Genomic DNA, 23678 nt, shown 5'->3' on the forward strand with positions numbered 1-23678 from the left:
CTTGCAAGAAGTACCGAACTGTATGTTTGTAAAGTAATAATATTTGTAAAGAACTGATTTGGGTATATAGCATGAGTTATAATCCAAGTGTTGCAGGTATCTCCAGTGGTTCATTTCTTTTACAAGTGGAGAGTTTTGATCCCAAACTGTTCACTTTTTAGGGAAGGAAATAATTATTACAAATGGTTTGTAAATTAATTTGGACTAAGTCTTATACTAGAAATTGGAGATCAAAATGACTGCAAAACATCTGACTTGACTATAAATGATTCATAACAAACTGGTTCTGTCTTTAAACAACAGTGGTTGCTCTTGGGTTCCTGGATTCACTCAGAGACTGAAATCTGAACACTTGGCTGTATCCAACAAGTTCGGTTAACTACATTTAGTCCTAAATAGCCACTCTCTGATCTCCTCACCATATACCAAAAATTGTGGAGAGATGAGCTATGAATTCCTTATGTCTTATATGGGCACATAAAATTTGATTTGTTTATGTACAATAAATAAAAACTAGCATAGTTACAGATAGTAAGCCGCCCAGCAGATGGGGCAGCTCCACGCCACAATTCCTGCGATTTTTTTTTTCTTTCATGGTGTGTGAGCTTCTCTGGCAAGGCCCACATTTATTGCTTTTTCTTAATTGCCCTTGAGAAGGTGGTGGTCAGCTACCTTCTTGAACCAATGCAGTCACTCTGGTGTAGGAAGGGAGTTCCAGGATTTTGACCCAACAACATTGCTGGAACAGCAATTATAGTTCCAAGTCAGGATGACATGTGGCTAGGAGGGGAACTTGCAAGTGGTGGTTCCCATTTGTCTGCTACCCCAGGTTTGGAAGGTGCTGTCGAAGGAACCCTGATGAGTTGCTGCAGTGCATTTTGTAGATGGTACACACTGCTGCCATTGTGCATCAGTATTGGAAGGACTGAATGTTGACGGTGGTGAATGGGGAGCCGATCATCAGGCTGCTTTGTCCTGGTTTGTGTCAAGCTTATTGTGTCCAGGCAAGTGGAGAGTATTCCATCACACTCCTGAGTTGTACCTTGTGGATGCTGGACAGGCTTTGGGTGTTAGAAGGTGAGTTTCTCACTGCAGAATTCCCAGCTTCTGATCTGCTGTTGCCACAGTATTTATATGGCTGATCCGGTTCAGTTTCTGATGAATGGTAACACCCCAGAATGTTGATGGAGGAGGATTCAGTGATGCTAATGCCGTTGAATGTCAAGGGGAGATGATTAGGTTCTCTCGTTAGAGATGGACATTGTGTGGTGTGAATGTTACTTGCCACTTATAAATCCAAGCCTGAATGTTGTCCAGGTCCTGCTGCATATGGACACCAACTGCTTCAGTATCTGATTCGTTACATATGATACTGACCATTGTGCAATCATCAGCGAACATCCCCACTTCTAATCTTAAGAATCAAGTTCTTGAATTGTGTTTGTACTAAGACCTATCTCTCACTGCCGAACTTCTGTATTCTGGTCATTAAGGGGAAAATAAAACAGCTGGTTCCTTGATGCAGCACTGCATGCTTGTGCAGTGCATGAGACTGCACATTCCAGACACAAATCAATGCAGTTACCTTTCCACTGTCAACTTGCTTTAATGAAGATCAAAAGTTGTCAAATATTGAAAGCTAAAGTCTACAACCAGTCTGCATTGTTGCCTATAATGTAAAAAACTCTAAGGTTAGTTTTACAAAATATGTAGATTGTTGTAGGAAATCTTGGCTTTATTTGATTAAGAGTTAAACATTTAGTGGTTAAGTTATAAGTCTTTGAGTATTTTGATTGATTCCACCAGTGTGTCATTATAAACTTGCTGCCTTCAAAGACATATACTTCCTAGCAAATCATTATTTATTAAGAAACTTTTTAAACACTGCTTTTATAGCTGTGGTTTGTGCATTTTTTAAATTAATGATGTTTTTAGAGTATCTCAAACTATAAATTTGTATTTTCATTAAGCAGTCAAACAGGGATACTGCAGGACAGCTTTGATGCAACTTGCGTTTTATATCGTACTTTTAACATAGCTAAGTGTACTAAGGCACTTCATGAAAGGAAATGGGCAAGAAAAACAAACATAGCAGGAATTAAGAGCTTGATGGAAGATAGAAGTTTTGAGGAAGCTTTGGAAGATGGAGGAGAGATGTTGCAAAGTGAAGTTTTTTGCAAGAGAATTCCATACTGCAAAATTATAGTATCTACTGCCAGGCAGGAGTACAGATTGGATTTCAGGAGCAGTGTGTCTGGTGAGACCTGGGGTAGGATTTTCCAGCCCTGCCTGCTGTTGGGATCGTCTGGTCCTGCCTAAAGTCAGTAGACTTTTAGGTAGGCTGCTGAATCTCCCACAACAGGGCCAGAAAATCCTGGCTCAAATCAAATTATTTTGCTTTTGTTTGTGTTAAAAATTGAATGTTTATTTTAAACCTATGCCTGACAATTAGACGGATAGCATAATAGTTATCGCTGGTGTACACATGAGGTAAAAGAGAATTGATAAGAATAATGCAGTGTAATGTGGTCTATATAGGCTTCTAAAGGGCATTTAATAAAGTGCCACATAAATCTTAAGTCAGTAAAGTTAGAGCTTAAGGACTATAAGGGACAGTAGCAGCATAGATATGAGATTGACTGACTGACTGACAAGAAACAGAAATTAGTGTTCAATGGTTGTTTTCAGACTAGTGGAAGATATAGCATGGGGTTCCCCAGGCGTCGGTGTTGGGACCCCTGCTTTTCCTGATAATATATTGATGACCTAAGCTTGGGTGTATAAGACACAATTTTAAATTTTGCATTTGACATAAAACTTGGAAGTATTGTGAGGTCTGTGGGGAGAATTGTGATGGACTAAAAGAGAACATAGGCTGGTGGAACAGACACATGGCAGATGAAAGTTAATGCAGACAAGTGTGAAGTGATACAATTTGGTAGGAGGAATTAGGAGAGGCAAAATAAAATGGAGGGTGCAGTTCAAAAAAGAGTGCGGGAACAGAGACACCTGGGGATATATGTGTACAAATCATTGAATCAGTTGAAAGGACATATGGTATGCTGGATTTTATAAATATCTTTAGAGGTGTAAGATGGAATCTAATGCTGACACTGGGAGTGGGAAGTGAGCATTTAATTGTGTGGGAGGCAAAATGTCAGCTTCCCAACAATTGTATGAAAGTTGTGAATTAAGTTGGCAGCAGATTAAAGGTAACATGGCTCCTGATGACAAGTGGTGGGAATCTGTTTTTAATAGAGTAACATGTTATGCATACTCATTAAAGCACATGGTCACCAGATTAAATTGTATCTTTGCGATAAAGTTGGCAACATGAAATGTACCTTCAGATTCATGGCTGATTACAGGTGGCGTGCAGTAGATGAGGTAGTCTTCATAGTGGATTTTGAGTGAGTAGGGGTTGTTTCTCTTGCATGGGAGCTTTTTTGGATCTGGGAGAGGAGGCTTATCTGTTGCACTGAGCTCAAGTGGCAGCTGTCCATGGAGATCAGGTGGCAGATGTCAGGGATCCAGATGTGGCAGGTGGGGAGGGACTGTAAGCAAATTCAGGGGGTAAAAAAACCCTGAGGCAGAATAATGATGCTGGCATGCAGGGTGCTGTTTAAATAGGGCGGCCAGACATTCGAACCCATAAGGAAACGGCAGAGTTGGCGACTTACTGCTCACTCCGCCGTGGAATTGGCCGGACGCTTTGCCTCTGAATGCGTAATTGGCTGACTGCTATCTGAAAGCTTGTGGCCAGATGTCCTGCATTCAAGCAGAATTCCTGCACACTTCTGGTCCTGTCATCAGGAAAGTCATCACTGCAACAAAACTCTGCCCATAGACTACAAAGTAAGGAAGCTACGATGAACCTTTTCAAAACTCTAGTTCAGCCTCAACTGGAATATTCTGCCTAGTTGGGTACAACATTTCAGGAAGGCTTTAGAAAAGGTGCAGAATAGATTTATGAGAATGTTTCCAGGGTTGAGGGACTTCAGTTATGTGGATAGGTTGGAGAAGTTGGGGCTGTTAGAGAAGAGAGATTTGATAGAGGTGTGCAAAATCATGGCTCTAAACAAGAGTCAATACCAAAAACTGTTCCCAGTGAGTTAGGGCCAAGAACCAGAGGACAGGGTAAATGGCAAAAGAACCAATGGCATTGAATAAAAGCATTTTTATACCAGTGAGTGATTAGGATCGAGAATGCACTGCTTAAGACTGTGGTGGAGGCTGATTTAATAGTGGCTTTCAAAAGGGAGTTGGATAAGCACATGAAGAGAGCATTTATAGGGGTATGAGGAAAGGACTGGGAGTGGAATTCGCTGATTTGCTCATGCAGAAAGCTGGCATAGACATAACAGGCTGAAGGGTCTCCTTCACTGCTACAATTATTCTGTGATTCCATAAACCTGTTGAAATAATTGGGGTAAGCAGGAGTATATACTATTTTTCAACAATAGAGATGCTATCATTTAACGTTTTTACAAGATGTAAGTGTTACAGGGAGTAAATGTCATAAATACATGTAACGTGCCAAAACTTTAGCATCACTTCCCACAGCCATGATCTCTGCCATCTAGAAGAACAAGGGTGGTGAGTCTATGAGAACACCTCCAAATTCCCCTCTGAAGTCATACACCATCCTGACTTGGAAGTATGTTACTGTTCCTTCATAGTTGCTGAATTAAATTCCCGATGTAACAGCACCATGAGAACTCCTTCACTACATGGACTGCGGCACCATGAGAACTCCTTCAATACATGGACTGCGGTTGTCCAAGAAGGCAGTTCACCACCAGCTTCTTAGGGCAAATAGGGATGGACAATAAATGCTGGCATTGCCAGCAGTGCCCACACCCCTTAAATGAATATATTAAAAAGTCTATAAAATAATCTTATAGGAATTTCAAACATCACTCAGGAATTGTATGGTAAGGGATAATGCTTTTAGCACGAATCTTGTGTGGCAGGCACAACAGGCTGAATGGTTGCCTTTCGTAGTGTAATCTGTATGAAGGCAATTCTTTTTTTTAAATCATATTTGTGGGATATTGGCACCACTGATGAGATTGGTACTTATTGCCCATCCCTAGATGCCATGAGAAAAAATGTTGAGAAAGAACTGTTGTCATCACTGTGGTGAAGGTGCTTCCAAAATGCTCTTATTCTTTGTAGCTACTTGGTACTATTGGATGGCTTGCTAAGTCACTTAATATTACAGTTATGAGTCAGCCATGTTCAGGTGGAACTGGAGTCATGTACAGGCCAGACCAGGTAAAGATGGCATGTTTCCTTCCCTAAAAGACATTAATAAAACAGATGGTTCTTTATGAAAATTTGATAGCCTCATGATCATGTTTATTAATCTCAGCTGTTCATTTCAGATATTTAATACTCAGTCCAAGTTCTCAAACTGCAATGGTGGGATTTGAAGACATGGTTTCTAGACAGTCCAGTAACAGAACCACTTGAGTGCCAAACAAAAAGAATATATTCAGCTAGATCAGAAATTAAAATATTTGAAAGAGTTGTAAACATTATTTGGGTGATTGATTAATGCATTTTATGGTATTGATGTCTCCAGATTAATTATTGATTTAATTGGGTGGTTTTGCATAGATTGTTTCTGATTGGTAATATTAACTTTCTGGTTATTTCAGTAAATCAACATGACTTACTCAAAATATTTATATCTATCGAAAATTATAACATAGAGTTAAAACATGTCTTTCAGATCACAATCTAGATTCGACACATTTGATTAGAGAGATTTTCCCTACTGTTCCATTGGCTCCCCTAACTGTACTGCGTCACTTTTATAATGGGAAGAATATATTGAATCCTCCTCTAATTTATTTTCTCTTTACAACATTGGTCTCACACTTTTAAATATAATTTTTGTTGCATCATTTAAAAAAAACTGTTCAAACTGCCCCATGGCATCTAGGAACCAATAAGATTTTACTGGATAAACAAATCTACTGACACTCTGGCCCTACCTATTCTACCTTTACCAACTTTTGTCTAGAATCCTGTCAATTAAGCATTGAACAATCAACATGGTGATATGATACAAAAACAGAATTACCTGGAAAAACTCAGCAGGTCTGGCAGCATCGGCGGAGAAGAAAAGAGTTGACTTTTCGAGTCTTCATGACCCTTCCACAGAAATGGTTACTGGCACACAGAGATTTATTAGAAAACAACATGAGTGGGATGTTTATGTTGATTATGTTTGCCAATGAGATTCCAAGACAGCATTAACAACTTTTTCAAAGGATTTGCAATTACCACTGGTCTACACCTATCTTCTCAACCCTGAGTCCTATTCATTGCCAGATACTCATTTAGTTCTTTGAAATATGCTAATTGAATTACACAATGATTTTCCACATATCGATTGTGGTGGTGGAGGGGGCTACTTCTTGGTTAACATTGCGTGAAGTTTGTTAATTTATATTTGTTTGAACTCGAGGTCCAATTAAAATAAGTTACATGTTTAAATTATCCGCCTGTCGAAATTTTAATCTTCTACTCATCTTTCGACTTGATCTTCATTTCTTCAGTGAAAATTGAATCAGTTCAATAAATCTCTTTTCCTGATTTAGTCAAGAAACTAGTCATTTTTACAAAGAACAAAAAAAAAGTACAGCACAGGAACAGGCCCTTCGGCCCTCCAAGCCTGCGCCGATCGTATTGCCCGTCAAACTAAAATATTTTGCACTTCTGGATCTGTATCCCTCTATTCCCATCCTATTCATGTATTTGTCAAGCTGCCTCTTAAACACCACTATCGTACCTTCCACCACCTCCTCTGGCAGCGAATTCCAGACACTCACTACCCTCTGCGTAAAAAAACTTGCCCCGCACATCTCCTCTAAAGTTTTCTCCTCTCACCTTAAATCTATGTCCCCTAGTAATTCACTCTTCCACCCTGGGAAAAAGCTTCTCACTATCTACTCTGTCCATGCCACTCATAATTTTGTAAACTTCTATCAAGTCACCCCTCAATCTCTGTCACTCTAGTGAGAACAATCCGAGTTTCTCCAACCTCTCCTCATAGCTAATAACCTCTAGACCAGGCAGCATCCTGGTAACCCTCCTCTGCACCCTCTCCAATGCCTCCATATCCTTCTGGTAATGCCAGAATTGCACGCAATATTCCAAGTGTGGCCTAACCAAGGTTCTATACAGCCGCAGCATGACTTCCCAGCTTTTACACTCAATACCCCTGCCGATGACGGCAAGCATGCCATATGCCTTCTTGACTACCTCATCCACCTGTGTTGCACTTTCAGTGACCTGTGGACCTGTACACCCAGATCCCTCTGCCTGTCAATGCACTTAAGGGTTCTGCCATTTACTGTATAATTCCTACCCGTATTAGACCTTCCAAAATGCATTACCTCATATTTGTCCAGATTAAACTCCATCTGTCATTTCTCGGCCCAAGTCTCCAACCGATCTATATCCCGTTGTATCCTTTGACAATCCTCTTTACTATCTGCAACTCCTCCAACCTTAGTGTCGTCTGCAAACTTACTAATTATCCCAGTTATATTTTCCTCCAAATCATTTATGTATACTACAAACAGCAAAGGTCCCAGCACTGATCCCTGCAGGACACCACTAGTCACAGTTCTCCATTCAGAAAAGCACCCTTCCACTGCTACCCTCTGCCTTCTATGACCAAGCCAATTCTGTATCCATATTGTCAGCTCACCTCTGATCCCGTGCGACTTTACCATCTGTACCAGTCTGCCATGAGGGACCTTGTCAAAGGCCTTACTGAAATCCATGTATTTAACATCCACTGCCCTTTCATGGTCAATCATCTTTGTCACTTCCTCGAAAAACTCGATCAAGTTAGTGAGACACGACTTCCCCTTCAAAAAACCATGCTGCCTCTCACTAATACACCCATTTGCTTCCAAATGGTAGTAAATCCTGTCACGAAGAATCTTCAATAATTTCCCTTCCACTGACGTAAGGCACAACGGCCTATAATTTCCTGGATTATCCCTGCTACCCTTCTTAAACAATGGAACAACATTGGCCATTCTTCTGTCCTCTGGGACCTCACCCATAGCCAGTGAGGATACAAAGATTTCCGTCAAGGCCCCAGCAATCTCCTCCCTTGCCTCCCTCAGTACTCTGGGGTAGATCCCATCTGGCCCTGGGTACTTATCCACCTTAATATTCTTTAAGATGCCTAACACCTCTTTTTTGATCTCAACATGATCCTGGCTATCTACACACTCTTCCCTAGACAAATCGACCGCTAAGTCCTCTTTGGTGAATACTGATGAGAAGTACTCATTTAGTATCTCTCCCATTTCTTCTGGCTCCACACACAGATTCCCACCTCTGTCCCTGAGTGGGCCTACCCTTTCCCTGGCTACCCTCTTGTGTTTTACATATGTATAAAAAGCCTTGGGATTTTCCTTAATCCTGGTTGCCAATGACTTTTTTGACCGCTTTTAGCCCTCCTGACTCCTTGCTTAAGTTTTCTCTCATACCTGGTGGGTTTCCCAAAGCTTCCAAAACCCACCCAACTCAATAAAAATACTGCGGAACACTAAATACAAGTTTTCCCTTGGCCTGTCAATGGCAATCCTGATGTCACACGAACATACAAATTAAGAGCAAGAGTAGGCCACTCGGCCCCTCGAGCCTGCTTTGCCATTCAATAGGGTCATGACTGATCTGTTGTATCCTCAACTCCATATTCCTGCCTACCCTGATAACCTTTCACCCTCTTGCTCATCAAAAATCTACCTAGATCTGCCTTAAAAATATTCAAAGACCCTGCTTCCACTGCCTTTTTGGAAGAGAGTTCCAAAGACCTACAACCCTACAAAGGAAAAAAAATTCTCCTCAGCTCTGTCCTAAATGGGTGACCCCTTATTTTTAAACAGTGACCCCTAGTACTAGATTCTCCCACAGGAGGAAACATTCAACCTGTCAATACCCCTCAGGATCTTATATGTTTCAATCAGGTGGTTTCAAGTTTCAAACATGTCACAGGTTTTGCAAACAGAGCCTTTCCCCACCCATGGGAAGTTGTGTGGGCTATTTTTGAGGGGGAAAATTCAAATTTATGGTCCTGCGGCCTCAGCTTGGGTGATTATCGCACACATTCCTGACTTTTTTGGGACATGAAAATCCATATCCAAGTCTCTCCTCTTCACTCTGACACTGGGATCGCCTCGTGTTTCCTCCCTGCACACCCTGCAGTGACTGAATATCCCCTTTGTCTCTCAGAACTTGCAACAGTACTTTTTTTAAAAAACGTGATGTTGTTGAGAAACTAGGAAACAGGCAAGTTGAAGAGAATTGGAAAGCAGTTGAGAAAACTTAACAAGTAGTGATGTCAGCAAGTTTGGATTTCAAAAGTGTCTGGGTTCTTCGGGGTAACTGATTTGTACTACTTGTAGATCCTGTGGAAGAATGGACTAAAGTAAGGGATGGAGCTAAGAATCTTAAATTCAACAAAGGGAGGATAATGGATTATACTGAGGCGAGATTACTTAATCAAGACTTATATTCCCTGAAACATGGAAAGGTAATGGGTGCTTTTATTGAGACTTTTAGGGTTTTGGAAACAAATTGATGGGTTGCTTAGAGGATCATTTTTCACAGGTGGGGGAATTCAGGAGATGGGGACATAATCTTAAAATCAGATTGGGCCATTCAGGAAATATTTCTTAATGCAGAGGATGTTAGAATTGTGGAACTCTCTCTCACAAAAAAGCAGTAGATGCTAGCTCAAGTGATAATTATAATCTGAGATTGATAGCTTTTTGCCATCTAAGGGTATTGAGGGACATGGAGACAAGGTGAGTGGATGGAGTTTGGATACATATCGACCATCATCTCACTGAGTAGCAGACAGGCTTGAGGGGCTGAATGGCCTCCTCCTGTTTCGATGTTCAAATGCAGGGAGGAGGAGAGTGGGGTGGGGTGAAGGATGAAGAGGACAAGAAAGTTATGAGGAGATTCAGAGGAGAAGGGAGGCTAGAGGTGAAAGAATTGTCCATCGAACAGCAAAAGGTGTTCACCTGTACCAGCTAAACTATAATCAGGGCCAACAAACATATGATCCAATGAGTGCTGGTCCTAACAATCAGTTTTCATTCAGACCTGTCATTTCTAATTTTTTTTCTTTCTTGATTACTTCACTGTTCCTTTGTTTTTCCCTCAGCTCATGGCTCATCTCCTTTCTATTTTCAGCATCTGTTCTTTACATCACCGTGCCCTTACCTGTTCTCCTTTCACTCCTGTTTCACCTGGAGGGCTGGGCATCCCTTGAAGTCCTGGATATCCGCACTCTCTATTGTTTGGCGTCTCCTCCTCTATTCTTATGAAAGGTAGTACAGAAACGTCAGAAATAGTTCACACTCAAATCTTGCTAAGATTTAGCTGTCAGAGCAAGTTCGTGCTGTGGGAGAAACTATAACAGAATCAGAGTTTTACATCACAGAATGCAGGCCATTCAGTCCATTGTATCTGCTGACATCTGAAAGAGCTTCCTGATTATTATCATTCCCCTGCCCATTCTCCAACACTTTCAATCTCTTTTCTTTTTCAAGTACTGATCCAGTTCTCTTGTAAAAATTATTTTTAAATCTATTTCCACTATTGTCTTTGGTAGGGCATTCTATGTCCCTCTTGTAGCATCACAATATTTTGTGATATATTTTTCTGATTTTCATTCTAGTTTTTGATTCAGCTGTACAGTCCAAACATCAATGCTTTCAACTGAGGCACAAATGTGACTTAAACATATAGGACCAAATTTTGCTGCAGCAATGCATCTAATGCTGTCTTCCCTTAGTTAACTGTGGCCTTGCATATTTAGGCTCTTAAGTTTTTTGCATCGTGTGTTGTTGAAAATGAGAACAGGACAGTGAGGGAAACAGGGCACCTGGGACCTAAGTGAACAAGGCAAGCAATTGTTTATCTCCTTAAACAATCATATTGTAGAATTGAGAAATAAATAGAACAAGACTGAGAGGGAAGTGTAAATTAGAATGGGTGAATTCAGTGTCAAATCAGAGACTAAGTGAAATAAAGAGAGGGAAAGAAAAATTAGATAGAGAGACAAAAGATAAAGTGAAAGTTTTTTTGAAAAATTACCATTTTTATTAAACATCAACAACAATAAATGCCTCAATGAATGAATCTCTACATAATTAACATTTTATTTTCAGTGACAGAGAGGGTGATGGGGAGTAATTAATATCCCATTATTGAAAGGGCATTTAGACTTGAAATGACAAGACTTAACTTACTGTGGCAAGTTTAGTTTGTATCTTGCACACAAATGCAGCAACCTTACAGCATTCAATGTATTTCAATGGTAAGACAGTCAGCAAGATGCTGTTTTTGGAAAGCTAAGGTAGAACAACACATTTGGACATTGGCATTTAACATGTGTCTGCCACTTGACTGAAGTTGCTATTACACTTACGCATAATTAACAGTGAGCATCATACACCACAACCTTATTTTGAGATCAAAAACTGGCACAGTGTTGATAGCAGTTTACTGGGAATGTTTCTTCAATTTGTTGAAAATGTTAGATGGCCACACCATTTTGAAAATTACAGATTAAAATGATTAGGCATGCTTTACAGATGACAGCTAGACAGGATTATTTAACGTACTGTTATTTCCCAGTGAAATAACAGGCTCAATGAAGAGTTGACAAATTGTTTAAATTAATAAAATCAAGATATGCCAGATTCTCACTTTCTAATAGTCCCATAAGAAGCTAATGCAGCCAAAGTTATTACAAAAACTTACAGAATACTGAAAAGCCTGGATAGAGTGGACATGGGGAAGATGTTTCCACTAGTAGGAGAGACTAGGACCCAAGGGCACAGCCTCAGAGTAAAGGGAAGACCTTTTAGAACAAAGATGAGGAGAAACTTCTTTAGCCAGAGTGGTGAATCTATGGAATTCATTGCCACAGAAGGCTGTGGAGGCCAGGTCATTGAATGTATTTAAGACTGAGATAGATAGGTTCTTGATTGGTAAGGGGATCAAAGGTTACGGGGAGAAGATGGGAGAATGGGGTTAAGAAACTTATCAGCCATGGTTGAATGGCAGAGCAGACTCGATGGGCTGAATGGCCTAATTTCTGCTCCTATGTCTTATGGTCTTATCTCTTTATCAGAGATTTCAGGCATCCCTCTTTCAGAATATAAACATACTATTCAATCTACAAAATCTTCTTTGCAACTCTGATTGACTTAGTAGTCCTATGCCTTTAATTCCAATTTCCAGCCAATTTTTTATATCCTTTAAATACCCTCTAGAGAAAAACAGCAACAATTTGCATATATAGTGCCTTTTCCAAAATAAAACGTCCCAAGTCACTTCACAGTTGAGTTATTGGAACAAAATTTGAAATCAAATTGCATAAAGGATTAGGGAAGATTGCCAAAAGCCTGGTCAAAGACATTTTAAGTAGCATTTTAAAGGACAGATTCAGGGAGCAAATTCCAGAGCTTAGGGCTTTACCAACTGAAGGCATGGTCGCGGATGTTAGAATGATTAAAATCAAGGACGCTCAACAGGCTAGACCTGGAGCAGTGTGGATATCTTTGAGAGTTGTAAAACTGGAGGAGATTACAGAGAGGGGGAGGGGCAAGCACATGAATGGGTTTGAAAACAAGACACGGAATTTTAAAATTGAGGTTTGCTTAACCAGGAACCAGTGTAAATCAACAAACACAGGGATGATGGTGAAAGGGTTTGCTGTGAATTAGAACACACGCACAGCAGAGTTTTCGATGACCTCAAGTTTATGTAGGCTAGAACATGGGAGACCAGCCAGGAGTGCATTAAAATAGTCAAGACTATAGGTAACAAAGGCATGGATGAGGGCTCATTAAGAACATAAGAAATAGGAGCAGAAGTTGGCCATTCGGTCCAGAAAGCCTGCTACGCTATTCAATAAGATAATAGCTGATCTGATTGTGGCCTTAACTCCACTTTCCTGCCTGCTCCCAATAACTCTTGACTTCCTCGTCTATCAAAAATCTGTTGAACTCTACCTTAAATATATTCAATGATTCAGCCTCCACTGGTCTTTGTGAAAGAGAATTCCAAACATCAAGACCCTCTGAGAAGAAATTTCTCCTCATCTCCATCTCAAATGGGAGAGCCCCTATTTTTAAACTATGCCCCCTGGTTCTAGATTCCCCCATGAGAGGAAACATCCTCACAGCATCTACTCTGTCAAGCCCCCTCAGAATCGCAATTGTTTCAATAAGATCACCTCTCATTCTTCTCAACTCCAGTAATAGGATCAACCTGTTGAATCTTTCTTCATAAGACAACCCCTTTATCCCAGGAATCTTCTCTGGACTGCTTCCAATGCAAATATATCCTCCCTTATGTAAGGAGATTAAAACTGTACACAGTACTCCAGGTGCAGTCTCACCAATGCCTGTACAACTGTAGCAAGACTTCCCTACTTTTATACTCCATCCCTCTTGTAATAAAGGCCAACATTTCATTTGCTTTCCTAATTATTTGCTGTACCTGCATGCTTGTTGTGTTTCATTTACAAGAACATGCAGGTCCCTCTGTACTGCAGCATTCTGCAGTCTCTCTCCACTTAAATAACATTCTGTTTTCTGTTCTTCCTGCCAAAGTGGAGAGCTTCACATTTTCCTGCATTATACTCCAACTGTCAAATTTTTGTCCACTCACTTAACCCTTTGCAAACTCTTTATATCTTCCTCACAACTTGCTTTCCTGCCTGTCTTTGTAATGTTAGCACATTTGGCTACAATAAAGTCTGTTCCTTCACCCAAGTAATTAATATAGATCCTAAATAGTTGGGGTCCCAGCAATGATCCCTGTGACACTCCATTAGTTACAGTTTGCCAATCTGAAAAGGACCCATTTATCGCAATTCTTTGTTTCCTATTAGTTAGCCAATTATCTATCCATGTTAATATATCATCCCTAATACTATGAGCTCCTTTCATGTGCAATAACCTTTTATGTGGCACCTAATCGAATGTTTTTTGGAAATCCAAATACACTACATCTACTGGCTCCCCTTTATCCATCCTTCTTGTTACATCCACAAAGAGCCAAATAAATTAGCCAAGCATGGTTACCCTTTCACAAAACCATGTTGACTCTGCCTGATTGTATTATGATTTTCTAAGTGTCCTGCTACTACCTCCTTAATAATGGATTCTAGCATTTTCCTGATGGTAGACTAACAGGCCTATGGTTTCCTGCTTTCTGTCTCCCTCCTTTCTTGAATAGTGGTGTTATGTTTGTGGTTTTCCAATCCATTGGGACCTTTCCAGAATCTAGGGAATTTTGGAAGATTACAACCAATCATTCACTATCTCTGCAGACCCTAGGATGCAAATCCAGGGGACTTGTCAGATGTTAGTCCCATTGGTTTTCCTGTACTTTTTCTCTAGTGATCGTGATTATTTTAATTTCCTCCCTCCCTTTTGCCCCCTGTGTTTCTACTATTCTTTCAGCACCAGAAGCACTGAGGTAGGGGTGAAATCAGGCAGTGTTAAACAGGTAGAACTAAGCAGTCTTAGTGATGGTAAGGTTCTAAACTATGACCCCTAATTCTAGGTTCCCCTATGAGAGTAAACATCCTCACAGCATCTACTCTGTCTAGCCCTCTCAGAATCGCATATGTTTCAATAAGATCACCTCTCATTCTTCTAAACTCCAATAATAGAGCCAACATGCTCAATCTTTCCTCAGGGTAAAATATGACTCCAAAGTTGTTAAGTGTGGTTCAGCCTCAAGGAGTTGCTCAAAAAGGGGGCTAGAGTTGGTGGCTAGGAAATGAAGTTTGTGGCAGGGACCAGACAATGGCTTCAATCTTCTGTATCAGGTATGGGTCACTTGGTAACACTCATGCCTCAGAGTCAGGAGGTTGTAGGTTTAAATCCAATTTTAGAACTTGAACAGACATTGTAGTAATTGCTGCACTGTTGAATGAGACATTAAACCAAGTCCCCTCTGCTCTCTCAGATTGACATAAAAGCTACTATGGCTCTATTTTGAAGGGAAGTTATCCTGAGGGTGTTGGCCAATATTTATCATTCAATCAACAACACAAAATGGATTATCTGGTCATTACCACATTGCTCTTTATGGAAGCTACCTGCGCTCAAATTAGCTGTCACATTTCCTACAACAGTGATTAAAGTTCAAAAGTATTTCATTGGCTTTTAAAAAGTTTATTCATGGGATCTGAGCTTTGCTAGCTGGGCCAGCATTTATTGCCCATCCCTAGTTATCCTTGAGAAGGTGGTGGTGAGCTGCCTTCTTGAAGCGCTGTAGTCCATGTGGTGTAGGTACCTCCACAGTGCTGTTAGGAAGGGAGCTCCAGGAGTTTGACCCAGCGACATTGAAGGAATGATGATATATTTCCAAGTCAGGATGGTGAGTGACTTGGAGGGGAACTTCCAGGTGATGGTGTTCCCATCTATCTGCTGCCCTTGTCCTTCTAGATGGTAGTGGTCATGGGTTTGGGAGGTGCTGTCAAAGGAGCCTTGGTGAATTCCTGTAGTGCATCTAGTAGATGGTACACGCTGCTGCAATATGTGTCGGTGGTGGAGGGAGTAAATGTTTGTGGATGTGATGCCAATCAAGTGGGCTGCTTTGTCCTGGATGGTGTCATGCTTCTTGTGTGCTGTGGGAGCTGCACTTAACCAGGCAAGTGAGTAGTATTCCTTCACACTCCTGACTTCTGCCTTGTAGATGGTGGACAGGCCTAGGGAAGGTCAGGAAGTGGGTTACTTATCGCATGATTCCCAGCCTCTGACCTGCTCTTGTAGCCACAGTATTTATATGGCTAGTCCAGTTCAGTTTCTGGTCAATGGTAACCCCCAGGATGTTGATAGTGGGGGCTTCAGTGATGGTAATGCCATTGAACATCAAGGGGCGATGGTTGGATTCTCTCCCTTTTGGAGATGTTCATTGCCTGACACTTGTGTGGCGTGAATGTTACTTGCCACTTGTCAGCTCAAGCCTGGATAATGTCCAGGTCTTGCTGCATTTGGACATGGATTGCTTCAGTATCTGAAGAGTCGCGAATGATGCTGAATATCGTGCAATCATCAGCAAACATCCCCATTTCTGACCTTATGATGGAAGGAATGTCATTGATGAAGCAGCTGAAGATGACTGGGCTGAGGGCATTAACCTGAGGAACTCCTGTGGTGATGTCCTGGAGCTGAGATGACTGACCTCCAACAACCACAACCATCTTCCTTTGTGCTAGGTATGACTCCAACCAGTGGAGAGTTTTCCCCCGATTCCCATTGACACCAATTTTCCTCAAGCTCCTTGATGCAACAATCTGTCAATTGCGGCCTTGATGTCAAGGGCAGTCACTCTCACCTCACCTCTGGAGTTCAGCTTTTTTGTCCATGTTTGAACCAAGGCTGTAATGAGGTCAGGAGCTGAGCAGCTCTGGCAGAACTCAAACTGAGCCTCAGCGAGCAGGTTATTGCTAAGCAAGTGCCAAATGATAGCACTGTTGATGACCTCTTCCATTACTTTACTGATGATGGAGAGTAGACTGATGGGGCAGTAATTGGCCGGGTTGAATTGTCCTGCTTTTTGTGTTCAGGATATACCTGGGCAATTTTCCACATAGTTAGGTAGATGCCAGTGTTGTAGCTGTACTGGAACAAGGTGTGGCAAGTTCTGGAGCACAAGTCTTCAGTATTATTGCTGGAATATTGTCATGGCCCATAGCCTTTGCACTATCCAGTGCCTTCAGCCATTTCAATGTTGAGGACTCCCAGGGCAACTCCCTCCCGACTGTATACCACTGTGCCGCCACCTCTGCCGGTGGGACAGGACGTACGCAGGGATGGTGATGGTGGTATCTGGGACATTATCTGTAAGGTATGATTCCGTGAGGATGACTATGTCAGGCTGTTGCTTGACTAATCTGTGAGACAGCTCTCCCAATTTTGGCACTAGCCCCAAGATGTTGGTAAGGAGGACTTTGCAAGGTGGACAGGGCTGAGATTGCCATTGTTGGTGCCTAGGTTGATGCCGGGTTGTCTGTCCAGTTTTATTCCTTTTTTGTGACTTTGTAGTGGTTGGTTACAACTGAGTGGCTTGCTAGGCCATTTCAGAGGGCATGTAAGAGTCAACCACATTGCTGTGGGTCTGGAGTCATGTGCAGGCCAGATCAGGTAAGGATGACAGATTTCCTTCCCTAAAGGGCTTTCATGAACCAGATGGGTTTTTACAAAAATTGACAATGATTCAATTCCAAATTTTTATTGAATTCAAATTCCACCACCTGCTGTAGTGGGATTTGAACCCTGGTCCCTAAAAGCATTACCCTGGGTCTCTAGATTACTAGTCCAGTGACAATACCACTATGCCATTGCTTTCCCACCCCCTAATGCTGTAAAACACTTTATGACACCCAAATCAAGCAAGGGGCTAAATAAATGCAAGTATTTCTTTCTCTCAATATTTAACTGGAGAAAATTTCTGCTCCTCTAGTACTGGATGTCAAACAAGCAGTCTGATGATTTAGAGACAGTGGAGGGGTCAAGGGAGGTGGTGGTGAGGTAGAGCTGGGTTCATCAGTGTACATGTAGTAACCAATGTTGTATTTTTGGATGATGTCGCCAAGGGGTAGCATGTAGATGATAAATAGGAAGAAGCTAAGGAGAGATCTTTGGGCGACAGCAGAGGTGCTGGAGAGGGAAGCCCTTGCAGGCAATTCTCAGACTGGATAGATAAGAATGTGACTAGGTGAATGCAATCCCACCCAGCTGACTGGCAGTGCAAAGCAGGATGGTGTGGTCAACCGTGTCAAAGGCTAGAGAAGGATGAGAAAGCTAGTTTACCTTTGTCACAGTCACATAGTATGTTATTTGTGACTTTGATAAGATCCGGTTTGATACTGTGGCAGGGGCAGAAACCTGATTGGAGGGATTTAATTATGGAGTTCCAGGCAAGATCGGTATGGACTTAGGATGCGGCTGAACATTGAAGGATTTTGGAGAGGAAAAGAAGGTTAGAGATGGGTGGTGGTTTGCAAGGACTGAAAGGCCTAGTTTTGGTGTTTGAAGATGGCAGATTTTAATGAGAGGCTAATGAAGGAGAGAAGCATGAAACTCGAGAAAGATGCTAGTTCAGGTCTAGGGCGACGGTTGGGAGAAACCTTAGAGGAAGTCTGGTCTGCTTAGCTAGTGTAAGGGAGGGAAGTGGCAAAGGCAGCTTTTTAATGACCAAAAAGCCCATGAGATCGTCACACTTTTTGGATTTGAATGTGAACGAGACGGTGGGGGGGGGGGGGGGGGGGGGGGGGGCGCGGGAAGGGATTTAAGAAAATGGTTTGCAATAGAGAAAAGAAGCTGGCGGTTATCTTGCATTCCAGATGATTCCGGAATTGTGAGCAATTTTGGCAGACAAGGATAGGGCCCGATAGTGCTCTGTGTTCCAGCCAGATCTGGTGATGGATGGGTAAACCTGTTGTCCACCATATCCTTTCAAGTTTGTGGTCCTTAAACATAAGGGAACAGGGATGACAGCCATTCTGGGAAAATGCCTAGGATCAGAGAGTAATGGTCTTAATAGTATAAAAATAAAAAGTGCTGGAAAATCTCAGCAGGTCTGGCAGCACCTGTGGAGAGAGAAACAGAGTTATTGTTTGGAGTCCAATATGATTCTTCTTTGGAACGTGAGGAAGTCACATTGAATTTGAAATGTTAACTTGGTTTCTCACTCCACAGATGCTGCCAGCCTTCTGGAATTTTCCAGCACTTGCTGCTTTTATTTCAGATTTTCAGCATCTGCAGTCTTTTGCTTTAATTTCAATGGTCTTAATGGTGACTGGGGAATCAAAGGTGGAAGTGAGAGTTTGGTTGATTTTTTGGTAGCTGCAGAAATATCTGGGTGAATGGAGTGCCAAAGGCTAGATTAGTAATGTTTAAAAGTGTAGCTCCAAGTGAATTGGGATGGACTTAGGAGGGGTGGGGATGGGAAAGGAGGATGGAAGTGGAGAGAAACACAAGGTAACATTTCAAAATCACAAATTACTGCATCGTTTGGAAATAATCAGCGAGTTCCTGTTCAGAAGCAGGAAGAGGTGCTGAATTTGGCAATTGCCTATTTTATGTCAACGCTACACCAGCCTGAGAAGGGACAACGAAACCTACGCCCGCGCGGCAAACTCCCAGCAACTCTGGGAACGTTCCAACTGTGACATCATTTCCGCTGTAACCATAGCGACGGGACGCTCCAGCCCACAGGGAAGGAACAGCTCCAGAGTTGCCCAGGGCACTGTTTATGCTACATTGATGGTCAAAAGCTGGGAATGTGCGAGAAGTCCTTCAGGTCCATTTAACACAGGTACCATATAAAATATATCTTAATTGTAGATTGCATTCCTAAGAAAAGGATGTACCATTATTTGCTGTTGCAGTACTCGATGTCCACTCGCTTGCACTTGCTGCTGATTTGAATTATGACTTGTTTTGCATTTTACGGACTTAATTTGGGGTTTTCATTTAAGGCTTGTTGCCGGTGACAATTTAAGTTGCCACAACAATTCTAAATATGGACACAAGGTAAACCACTGCATTTGAAATATAAGCACACATGGTCGGAAATACTCAGCAGGTCTGGCAATATTTGTGGAGAGGAAAACAGTGCTAATGTTGCTGATTAGTGGCCCTTCATCAAACATAGGAACTGCAAACCTCTGCACTTTTTAGAGGAGGAAGGAGGTCTTAGGAGACATGGCAGAGAGGTGTGTTTACATCTGGAACAGTATTGACTTGCTACTCTGACACAACCACCCATACCTACAGACCAAGTCTAAGGAGATCAGCCTTCATCACTTTACTAGGCAGGATGTCAGAGAAATAAATTGGGTAAATTTTCAGCTTCACCAAATGGATCAAGTGGAAATTGTGAAATGTGCAGATTCTGTATCGGACAAAGTCATTCACTTTGCCAAATTAACACCTATGTGCTGAAGATGAAAAGTGACCCCATCTCTTTGAGCCAGGCCTTTAAAACAACAACTTTATGGTATCAACCGTATTTCTGTGATCATAGTGCTGCCTCTGAGACAGAAGATTATAAGATCAAGTCCCATTCCAGTGGCTTGAGCATAATCTAGGTTAATAGGCATTATTGAGAGAGTGCTGCACTGTTGATGTTGCTGTCTTTCAGTTTAAGCCGAGACCTATTTTTGCCCGCTCAGGAGGACATAAAAATCTCATGGTGCTATTTTGAAGAAGATCAGGAAAATCGTCCTATGATTAATATTTAGCTCTCAACCAACATCACTAAAATGGATCCTCTGGCATTATCATTGGGACCAAAATGGCTGATGTTTCTCCTACATTACAACAGTAATTACACTTCAAGAGTACATTAACTATAAAGCAATTTAGAATGTTGTGAGCTTGTGAAAGTCTGCTGTACATATGCAAGTCTTTCTTTGACAGAGAACTGTCACTGACCCAAAGGACTGAATGGCCTTCCCTGCTACAACATTTTATGAATGCTTATATGTTAGTGCTGTGAACCGGTGCTGTGGTGTATATTTGTAACATGAGGTTCAAGCACATGGACTGCACGAAAGTTATAAACAGGGATCTTTTATCCCACTGGCAGATATTGATAAACATTAAAGGTAAAGCTTAAATTAGATGAACAAACTATTTACAGTGGGTATTAACAGCCGGTGCTCCAGATCCACCAGGATACCGTCGAGAGCTTAACTCCTGATCTGTAATCAGCTGGTAGCAGAGGAGCTCCTCTTGCTGACTCCCCATGATCACATGAATTAGACTACCTTGGTTCCCAGACACATAGAGATCGTCCTCTTCTCCTGGTCCCTCAAACTCAGGGGTGCTGACCAGGCAGTCCAACTAGGTCTTCTGCAGCTGTTTGCCTGCTCTGCTGCCGCTTTCCAGTGTTCCAGCCACAGTCAGAGGCTTCAGTACTTCCTATTCATGGCCGGGCTGGCTCTCTCACTGTGACTCACCAGTCTCAGACTCCTGCTCCTTGCTGCTGCCCTGCTCTCCTTTCTCTCTCAGGCTTCTGCAAAACAAAAACAGTCTATCACCAGAGACTGTCCACCAATATCCACTACAAGCCTACCGACTCCCACAGCTACCTCGACTACAGCTCCTCACACCCCGCTTCCTGTAAGGACTCCATCCCATTCTCTCATTTCCTTCGCTTCCATCACATCTGTTCTGATGATGATACCTTCAAAAACAGTTCTTCTGACATGTCCTCCTTCTTCCTTAACCGAGGTTTTCCACCCACGGTTGTTGACAGGGCCCTCAACCGTGTCCAGCCCATCTCCCGTGCATCCGCCTTCACGCCTTCTCCTCCCTCTCAGAAACATGATAGGGTCCCCTTTGTCCTCACTTATCACCCCACCAGCCTCCGCATTCAAAGGATCATCCTCCGCCATTTCCGCCAACTCCAGCATGATGCCACCACCAAACACATCTTCCCTTCACCCCCCCCGGCAGCATTCCGTAGGGATCGTTCCCTCCGGGACACCCTGGTCCACTCCTTCATGACCCCCTACTCCTCAACCCCCACCTATGGCACCTCCCCATGCCCACGCAAAAGATGCAACACCTGCCCCTTCACTTCCTCTCTCCTCACTGTCCAAGGGCCCAAACACTCCTTTCAAGTGAAGCAGCATTTCACTTGCATTTCCCCCAACTTAGTCTACTGCATTCGTTGCTCCCAATGCGGTCTCCTCTACATTGGAGAGACCAAACGTAAACTGGGCGACTGCTTTGCAGAACACCTGCGGTCTGTCCGCAAGAATGACCCAAACCTCCCTGTCGCTTGCCATTTTAACACTCCACCCTGCTCTCTTGCCCACATGTCTGTCCTTGGCTTGCTGCATTGTTCCAGTGAAGCCCAACGCAAACTGGAGGAACAGCACCTCATCTTCCGACTAGACATTTTATAGCCTTCTGGACTGAATATTGAATTCAACAACTTTAGATCTTGAATTCCCTCCTCCATCCCCACCCCCTTTCTGTTTCTTCCCCCTTCCTTTTGTTTTTTCCAATAATTTATATAGATTTATATATAGATTTTTCTTTTCCCACCTATTTCCATTATTTTTAAATCTTTTATGCCCTGCTAGTCTTTCCACCTCACCCCCACTAGAGCTGTACCTTGAGTGCCCTACCATCCATTCTTAATTAGCACATTCATTTAGATAATATCACCAGCTTCAACACTTCTGTGTTCTTTTGTCTGTGATATCTTTTGATTATCTGCTCCTATCACTGCTTGCTTGTCCCTACAACTACACCACCCCATCCCACCCCCCACTTCTCTCTCTCCCCACCCCCCCAAACCTTAAACCAGCTTATATTTCACCCCTCTCCTTATATTCACTCAGTTCTGTGGAAGGGTCATGAGGACTTGAAACATCAACTCTTTTCTTCTCTGCCGATGCTGCCAGACCTGCTGAGTTTTTCCAGGTAATTCTGTTTTTGTTTTGGATTTCCAGCATCCGCAGTTTTTTATTTTTATTTCTGGCTTCTCCAGCCCATGCTGAGAGCTCCAGATTCTTCCCTTCTGCTTCACCCTGCGCTCTGGACTTCAGGGTCCACCCCCAACCTGCTGAGGCATTTCTTCTCATCCAGGGGTGGCCCACAGGGCCAAACAAGTTCCCTGCCCAGCATCCTCCCTCTACTGGTGGGGACCAGTTGCTCCACAGGGAATTCCCTGCAGTGAGTGGGGCCGGGCATCCGGCATCTCTCTGAAGCCAGAAGGCAGGACATCGAGATCCAGCACATCTCCCCTGCCACATATTGTAGAGGGCATAGATCATGGGTGTAGTTTAACACTTAATAACATTTTAAAAGTTGCTCTGCTAATGACAAAAAATCTTCACAAACCAATTTAGCAAAAGAGCTTATTTCTTGAATCCTGCAAATAATTATGCTTGAAAAGGACACTTGTGGGTAGAGGAGTTAGCAAAATAAGATTAGTCTCTTGTTTACAGAAGTTATATGGTACTCTTCCTCCCAGCATTGTTAACCCATGAGACAACTCTGTTGCCTAACTATATCAGTAGGTCCAAAATAATTATGCAATTGATTTTAAATCTAACAAAATCTGTTATATGACATATGCTGGAACAGACAAACATGGCCTGAAGAACAGGTTGTCTATATAATTGCTGTTCAATTGATAACCTGGTGAAGTTATGAATTTAATATACTATAATGGTTACAAATACCAATTAAGATAACAAATTTGAACTACAATGGAAAACAAGACTTTAATTTTAGGGTATGTATTTCTCCTATTTACATATTTAAAATGAAGTCCATAGATTTAGGGAAGGAGATTACTGAAAATATTTCATGTTCTTAACTCTACTTCTATGTTTCTTACAGATGTGTAGCAAAGGCTAGTGAAACCGAACCCTTGTGAAAAGAATTCAAAAAGCTGTTGTGGGTTATTATCAAAGACTTTTTTATGTGATTATAATTTGAATGAAGGAGAAACAGCTTTCAAACAAATTATATTTAGCAAACAGAACTTCAACAGAACTCTATCCATTATGAAGTTCTCAACAAATCTATCTGTTTCATCTAAACCAGGAAAATAAGTTTCAAAGTGTTTTCCAC

The 23678-nt window shown here is 42.0% G+C and overlaps 1 protein-coding gene across 1 annotated transcript in view; it reads left to right on the forward strand.

Moving 5' to 3' along the window:
• Positions 1–19271: 19271 nt before the first annotated feature.
• Positions 19272–23678, forward strand: part of c11h11orf65 (chromosome 11 C11orf65 homolog) — a 78357-nt gene continuing 73950 nt past the window's right edge. Inside the window, exon 1 of the mRNA XM_041199032.1 lies at positions 19272–19395. The gene's annotated coding sequence lies outside the window, so the exon portion shown is untranslated. The remainder of the gene's footprint in view (positions 19396–23678) is intronic.

Source organism: Carcharodon carcharias, chromosome 11 (genome assembly GCF_017639515.1).
Source record: "Carcharodon carcharias isolate sCarCar2 chromosome 11, sCarCar2.pri, whole genome shotgun sequence".
Lineage (NCBI taxonomy): Eukaryota > Metazoa > Chordata > Chondrichthyes > Lamniformes > Lamnidae > Carcharodon > Carcharodon carcharias.